General features: G+C 41.5%; 1 non-coding gene across 1 annotated transcript; it reads left to right on the forward strand.

Moving 5' to 3' along the window:
• Positions 1 to 225: 225 nt before the first annotated feature.
• Positions 226 to 299, forward strand: TRNAI-AAU (transfer RNA isoleucine (anticodon AAU)). Its single transcript has one exon. It is a non-coding gene; the product is annotated as a tRNA-Ile (tRNA).
• Positions 300 to 8,548: the final 8,249 nt, after the last annotated feature.

Raw genomic sequence — 8,548 nt, forward strand, 5'->3', positions numbered from 1 at the left:
GCCTGAGTTCCAAAAGTTTGTTTCCTCTTTCAAGTGTATGAATACGACTTGAAACCAATGTTCTTTTTTGCTTTTGTTTTGTTTTTGTCTTAAGAGAAAGCGTCTGATTCCTTTTATTAAGGAGGCAAAGCAGCAAAGAAATTCTCCTGACAAATAACTAACGATTATTTTGAACTTCCCACTCAGAGGGAAAAAAATGATATCCCTGGGCTGCTGACTGTTGAAGGCCGGTTAGCTCAGTTGGCTAGAGCGTGGTGCTAATAACGCCAAGGTCGCGGGTTCGAGTCCCGTACGGGCCAATGGTTTGTTGCATCTCCGAAAGTAGGCTGACAACTATTCTTGCTTCTTGATCTTAAAAAGCAGGGAGTAACGTAGAATGCTCTAAGAAGTTCCAATTCATCGCCTTCATTTTACCCTGATCCACTCATAAATCAACTCAGTTCCAGGGTTTCCATAAAGTGAGCATTTCCCCCAGGAAGTGTTCCTGTACAGGAGCAATGTAGAGATCTGTCCAGGGGCAGAGAGGCCAAGAGTTGGAGATTTTCCTAATGGGGGAAAAAAGTGGAAAAGATTTCTGGCAACTTTTTGTGTAAAGCTTGTTGATTTTAAGTCGTCTTTCCAAAGCAGTTTCGCAACCACCTCCTTTTTCAAATCGTCAAGAGATACAAGTAAAGAGAAGTTCTTAAAGGGTTGTTCTTTCCATGTCTCTGAAGATTCTTTAAGGTTTCACTGACAGCTGACATGACCCCGTGAGGAAGCACCATGGAAGGTGAAGGACTGGCTCAGGAGACCTCCTCTCCCTACGTGTCTGTATCACTTTGAACAGGAAAAAGAACACAGACCTTTTCTTTTTTTTTTTTAGTACAGGAGTCCAATCTGGATTCTTGTGATCAATACATCTTGCATCATTGCTTCTGACTTGAAAGGATGGTGAAATATCACAGCTACCCCTGATCTCTGCGGGTAGTCTTTCTCCAGCCTGGTAAAGTTCTCCTGCCAGCATGCGATGATCAGTATTCAGTTCAATGGGAAGTTCTTTCTGGAATTTTCTATTCTCACAGCTCTCTCCTTTCTGCTACTCTGTCCTGCCAAGTCCAGCTGTCTTGGTCTCCTGGACTATCAGCTCCCTCTCATCAGCTCATGGAGTTCACCAGCCTCTGCCTGGGTTCCCCTTCCCTGCATGGGGCCTAGAAACTCTCTAAAGGCAGTAAGTTAGGGGCAACCCTCGTTCTCACTTCATTTTCCCCCAAGATGGCTTCATTTTTTTCTCTTTCAGGGATTACTCTCCTTCTTTGCCTGATGCTCAGTGTCTTAAAAATTGTTGTTTCAAATATTTTTTCAGGTTTTAGTTCTTTCAGGCAGGAGGGTAATCTGATCCCTGTTATTCCCTCTTGGCTGGAAATAGGTCTCCCCACTCTTTGAAGGGTGAGAGGGGGAAGTTAAAGCCTCTGCTGTTTCTGTTGCGTGTTGCAGGCTTTTGTGAGCAGTGAGGGGCCCCTTGATAAACGCATGGGCCTGTCTTGGGGCAGTTCGAATTGCCCTTCTGGGAATCTTGGGTCCTCAGGTTGCTTGTGGCAGGCAGTCTGCACAGATACTGGAATGACTCTCCAGGATCCAACTGGGGCAACCTGTTTATAGGGTCCAGGCTACAATCTTCCTCGTGGGTCAGATCATCTTTCCCATGGTTTTCCGTGTGTCAGGGCTGGTTGTGGGAGAGGAGGGTGCTTGTAGGAGGGCAGAGCCTGGGATCAGGGGTCCTGAGAGAACAATGCAACCAAAATAAGCATTTGGATCTCTGTTGTGCTGGGAGGCTGAAGGTGGGAATTTTCTGATGAGGGAGTCTGAGACTTGGTGTATGTGGGGTCCGTGCACTTTTTCTTTACCATTGCTCTGCCCTTCACCTCTGGGGAGTCCCCTCAGGGTCCTCCTAGGAGGCCTGGCAGTGATTGCCACCTGACACGGCCTCAGAAGCTACAAGTGGATAAAGGAGTGGGACTTGCCCAGCACCTGAGTGCACTGGAGTGACCCCACTCCGTGTAGGCCATCTCTGTCCCTGTCCACATCAGAAGGTACGAGAGATGGGATGTTGTTGGACTCATTTGTGGACTAGGTGGATCTTAAAGAGAACAACTTGTTCATCAACGATCTTTAAATGACCTTTCCTGTGAAAGTTGCATTCCCCAAATACACTCTAAAATTAGAAAATCACCTACTTGAAATGGTGAACATAAGGCTTCTTATCTGGATAGAACTGAAGGGTAACCAAGATCATCAATTTTTATAATAAATATCATGAATTAATTAGCTAAATTAATTAGGAAGAATTTAATTAGCATAGATGGGGATGGCTTTCCTGTGCCCTGGCTACTTGTTAATCATGTGATCATGATGAACTTACTTAAACATTCAGTAATACCTACCCCTCAGGATGTGGGTACCACGAAGTAGGGGACGTGATAGTTGATGGATGGCTCCTTTTTTCACTTTTCAGGGAGTGAGTTCCAGTGGTCTAATGCAACAGTGATTTAACCAGGCTAATCTCACTCTTGGGGCACAGGAAGACCTTGCAAGAAGTACAAGTGCCCAGGTAGCATCAGGCGATCAATTTCCTAATCATCAACCACCATATGGATTTTACCTAGAACTGATCTACCTGAAAACACCCCTGATATCAAAGTGTACATTTCTGAATCACCTTTTCTCACATTGCTAAAGAAAAATGTTCATCTCGCTTCTCAAATCTTACTGAGGTTCATTGTCTCGAAGCGCAACAAGCTCCAGGTTTCAACACAGGGACAATTAGAAAAGCTGGGGAAAGGTTAAGATAATTGAATTATTCTAATATCTAGGTAACTATCCTTTAGCAAGTCAGGAAGTTTCCAATTATTGACTTGTAATAAATTAAGGGAGAATCTAGTCAAGTTATCAAATAGAATGTGAAAAATAATTATTGATGGTGGACCACTGTTATTTTTTTTTTTTGTGAATAACTCAGAAAGCATTACACAATTGTGATAAGTTTGTATAATAAAACCTAATCTACTTTCATTTTATTTGTATATTAAAAATACATCTCCCCTGGAGTTATAAACTAGGCATAAAATTAATGCTGAAACTTGACTTATCATGGCAACATGTACATTTATTTATGATTGTATGAACTAACTTTAAAAGCCTAGTTGTATCATTTAGATAAACATTCAATTATTTTTCCCTTTAATTTTACTGATTAGTTTTCAAATTCATAATATGTCTGTTGTTATGATTAATTGTGTATAAGTAATAATTTAGTTATAATTTTAATGATAATTTAGTACATGAGGGACTCATAAAAATTAGAGACTTATACTCTCCCCCAAACTGACTGTGATGTGCCCATGTAATTTTTGTTGCACGAAAGTAGGACGTAGGAAGCTTAATATAATTTCAAGCATAAAATTATTTTATATTATGATATGTATTTGTGGGAAAGTGAAGTTCAAGAAGAAATCAATGACACAAGATTAAAGACTGTAAAAGGAGTACTTGTTCATATTTTATTTTTTCATAATGATTGTATCAAATTATGCAAAATTTGTGTTCAGTATATTCAAGAGTGATGCAACAGTTTCATTTTTAAATTGTCAATAGTTATAACACACAGAAAAGCAACTGCTTAATTTCATGGCAAAATCAAGTAGTTGTCAAAAAATGTGCCGGGGTACATAGCTTTAAAATTTTGGGGAGAGGCATGGGTAACAAAATTTTTAAGGCTTCAGGCTCGACTTGGCTGAGGATAAAAACGTCTAAGCTCTGTTAATTCCTCAGCGTTTGTTTGTATCTTGTTTTTTTTTTTGGGAGCAACCTCCAAATTCAATGTTAAGAGACCCCACTCACTAGCTATTCCAGCAGGCTCTTCCCTGGAATGCTTTGAGGTTGGCATAGCCTCTGGGGCATCTCACAGCTGGGGGCTGGGGGCCAGGTCAGCATCACTTTTTTTGCCTCCTGAAAAAACTCGAAAGTGGCCAATAAATGTAGAGCTCTTGCAGATGCCATTGTCACTCCAGAAATGGTCGGGATCCCTCTTTTCTTTGGAAATGGCCTTGGCCTGAGTTGGCACCAAACTCTGAGCGGGATGCTGAGTTGCTGGAAAATTGTCCAGGAGGAAGAGCTGCCTATCGCCTATCCAGAATCTTTGTGAGGGCTCTGGAGCTCAGACTTGTCTTCTCCAACACACACACACACACACACACACACACACACACCTGCATCTGCTAAACCTGAGTTGCATCGCAGGCCTTGTGTGTTTTGTGTGTAAAAAGGCACTGCGCGCCAAGATGAACTTGGGAACCCTTGGGTTGCAGGAGGCTGGGCGGGTGAGCGCGAGGAGCCCCAGGCCTGGCAAGATGAGAAGAGATGCGGAAGAAGCCTGGCTGAGAAGGAAGTGCTTGGAATTCATCTTGGAGCAAGAGGAGCGAGAACTGGGAGGAAGTCTCTTTTGGCCGACGAAGATCTCTGAGACGTTATTGAAGCTGTTTCTCTACCATCTCCCACCCAACCACCGCACTCCACCTCTGAGGAGGTGAATTGATTTCTGTTGAAAATAACTTTCTGGAAAAAAGAAAAAATGGAAACTCTTGGCATTTGACCTGGAGAATCCTCGCTCTCGATTCCGAAGACCAGATCAATAGCAGAAATGACGTTATGGACCCCTTTCCCCCATTCATTAAATTAAGTGACCGAGAACCTACCAAGCTGTGCGGGCTCCGCGGGCACCAGAGGAATGAAAACAGCACAGTCCTCGCCCTCAAGGACAAGACAGAGAAACACAAGCAGGTAACGATTATAAAATGGCAAAGGGAAGCAGCAGGCATTCACACTGCCGGGTGTCGTCAAGGGAGTGCAGAGAAGGAGCATCTCCCGAGTCCTTAGGAATCCGGATCTGCCAGAGATTTCCTTCCTTCTGGGATGGAGAGGAATCCTCCTGCCGGGAGCCAGGACCAAACCCAGCAGCCACGTCTGATGGAGGGTCAATTTAGAATCTGCCCATTCAGGAGTAATGCTCTGGACGACCAACTTCTCCTCCCAGATCCTTCCCAGGGTGGGAAGAAGGAAGCCTCTGCTGTGAATGTTTCTCGGTGTTTTCTCGGGGCAGAATCGATGAATTTGACAAAGTCTGGTTCCACCAGAGAGGCCAGGTCAGTTTCTGCTGGAGGTAGTGTTTTCGTCTTGTCTTTTTCATGTCGCAGGAGTGTAGAAAGGAGAAATGGAAAACAAGAAGAGAGGCTTGAGAAACGATGTTATTTGTTCTTGGTGAAAAGAAATTAAACGAAAAAGTCACCTTTTGAAAGGGAGAAGAAAAATTTTCTTTAAACACCAGAATGTCAACACACTTTTTATTCTTTAAATGAAAATTCTCAGTTCTTACGCGACCGGTTAGCTCAGCTGGTTAGAACGTGGTGCGAAGATTGAGGGTTCGATCCCCCTACAGGTCAACAGGGGACCTTTTTTTTTCCTTAATAAAAATTGATTTTGCTTTCCTCACCTCACACATTGGAAATAGTGTCTCCGACATAAAATTGGGATTAAATGCTGACTTCACTTCTTAATCCTCGGCAGTGACATCTACCTTCTTTGTCCCCCTCTCCAAAAGGGGCGGGGGAAGGAAAAGAAAAAACAATCTTTGGAAAAAAATGGCATAAAGCCTTCAGATAGAAATTTTAGGAAAGAAAATGAGGGTAGGAGAGTAGAGGTGGCTTTGGAGGTGAGATGAGTGTCTGATGGCCGCTGACCCTCTGAGCGCCCTGGTTTCCTTGTCCCTGTCCCGGAGTCAGTCCACCGAGGCTCCGTGTGGCCCTTACAGCTTCGTCCACCTGGTTGTCTCCTGGCCCTTTTCGCTGCCTTTTCAACACTGTTGAAGTCGCTGTTGCTTATTGTTGAAGTCATCACAGTCGTGTGCGTTGCATATTTTCCTTTCTCTTCCTTTTTTTAAAAAAAATTTATTTGCCAATTGGCTTTTATCAGTATTTCCGTCCATGAGGACCGATTTTCTTTTTCTTCTGGATCTCCAGGATCAAGAACAGTTCTGAACACAAAGGAGGCATTCAGTAAATATTTGTGGAGTGAATGTATGGAGCCTCACTATGAGAGCGTGCTTTCAAACGTAGGGATTTTTTGTTGTTGTTGCCAAATCTGATTAATACACCAAAGCCTACCAAAGTCACCATTTATGACAAAATGTTGTGATTGTAGAGGACACATTATTGTATAGAATACGCAAGAATTTCAGAAATGAAAAATTAATGACAAATATAATCCCAGCAAAAAATGAAATTTAGATATTTCAGATTTGACAAAGAGGCATTTCCAAATAGAAATAGAAAGTCAAAGCTCACTTAAGGAGACAGCTGTGTTGGTAAAGCAGAGCCTCTGATGTTTTGTTGGGGAGAGGGCTTAGGGAAACAAACTCTTTCAGAGGCTGACATCATCTGTGGAAGCCTGGTTATTTGGGAGAGGCTGTTGTTTGGTTGGCACTCAAAGGCGTGTTTACTGAAGTGAGTCTATCCCTGACTGGCTGGCTCTCAGAAGGAAAGTGTTGGCAGTGATTGATTGTCTTGCAAAAGCGTGTTCACAAAATGGTTTCCATTGATAGATCGAATCAGTTTAATATTGGTTCTGGTGGCTACCTGTTGTCATGCCTACAGAACCATCAGTCGTTTCCTGTTTGTGATTAGTTTATGTTCTCAACGTTTTACTTTGACCTGAAAGCAAAATCACATTGTTTATTTATTTAAATGTCCAATTAATGTATAATAAAAGCACCAGTTTTATCTCTGAGCCTCTCAATCCATCTTAGACACTTTAACTTTCAGTTCAGTGACGGGATGAAAAGCAGAGATGGAGTAAGGACAGGGTGAGGGCTGGGTGAGGCTTAGGGATGCTGTAACCGGCAGGATGGGTCCTGATGGAGTAGAGGTAAGAAACTGGAATATGTGGAGCACATAACAGGGTAATAAAAAAGATGGTTTTTATTTTGACCTTTCTGCATCAAATCAGTTTGAAATAATTAGGTACTTGTGGTGGATTTATTGCCTTAATGATCTGAATGCATTTGTTTGTTTGTTTATTTTAATTCAATCTAATTTTTAATTTTTATGTTTTTAAGATCTCAGTTCTTCTTCCTTCCATTTATCTGTGCTGTTTTTCATGTGACCACGTACTGCCTTCCCACTCTCTCTTGGCTGAGCACTGAAACTTCTTTTGGCCAATCAAGTATGAGCAAACTTGACAAAGAAGATTCTTGAATAAGCCCTTTGTTCTTTCTGCTTGCTTTTTTGGGTTGTTTTAGTTTTTCGTTTGTTTTCTAAAATAGTCTTTATTTTTTAGAGCAGTTTTAAGTTTACAGCAAAACTGAATGGGAAGTTCTCATATACCACACCCCCCTTGCCCCCACATACTCTTCCACTATCAACATCATAGGTCAGAATGGTACATTTGTTACAACTGATGAACCTACTTTGACACATCATTATCCACCAAAGTCCATAGTTTACACTAGGGTTCATTCTTGGTGTTGTACATTCAATAGACTTTTACAAATATATAATGTCACATGTCTACCATTACAGTATCATACAGAATAGTTTCAATGCTCTAAAAATCCTCTGTGCTCTGCCTATTTATCCCTCTCTCCCTCTTAACCCCTGGCACCCCCTGATCTTTGTGCTGTCTCCATAGTTTTGCCTTTTCCAGAATTCATATAGTTGAATCGTACAGTATGTAGCCTTTTCAGATTGGCTTCATTCACTTACTAATATGCATTTAAGTTTCCTCTATATCTTTTCATGACTTGATAGGTCATTTCTTTTTAGTGCTGAATAACATTTCATTGTCTGGATGTACCATAGTTTATTTATCTGCTCAGCTACTGAAGGACTTCTTGGTTGCTTCCAAATTTTGACAATTATGAATAAAGGCCAAAAACATCTGTGTGCAGGTTATTGTGTGGACATAAGTTTTCAACTCATTTGGGTAAATACCAAGAAATGGTATTGCTGGATTGTATTGTTGGTAAGATTTTGTCAGAAACTGTCAAACTGTCTTCCAAAGTGGCTGTACCATTTTGCATTCACATCAACAATGTATGAGAGTTTCTATTACTCCACATCCTTGTCAGCATTTGGTGTTGTCAGTGTTTTGAGTTTTAGCCATTCTAACAGGTGTGTGGTGGTAACCTCATTGTTGTTTTAGTTTGCATTTCCGTAATGACATAAAATGTTGACCATCTTTTCATTTGCTTATTTGCCATCTGTATATCTTATTTGGTAAGGTATCTGTTCAGGTCTTTTGCCCATTTTTTAATCAAGTTGTTCATATTCTTGTTTTGGGGTTTTCAGAGTTCTTAGTGTATTTTGGATAGCAGTCCTCTATCAGTTATGTCTTATGCAAATATTTTCTCCCAGTCTGTGACTCGTCCTCTCATTCTCTTGACAGTGCCTTTTGCAGAGCAGAAGTTTTTAATTTTAATGAAGTCCAGCTCACAGATTGTTTCTTTTATGGCTTGTGCCAT

Source organism: Equus asinus, chromosome 8 (genome assembly GCF_041296235.1).
Source record: "Equus asinus isolate D_3611 breed Donkey chromosome 8, EquAss-T2T_v2, whole genome shotgun sequence".
In the NCBI taxonomy this organism is placed as follows: Eukaryota; Metazoa; Chordata; class Mammalia; order Perissodactyla; family Equidae; genus Equus; species Equus asinus.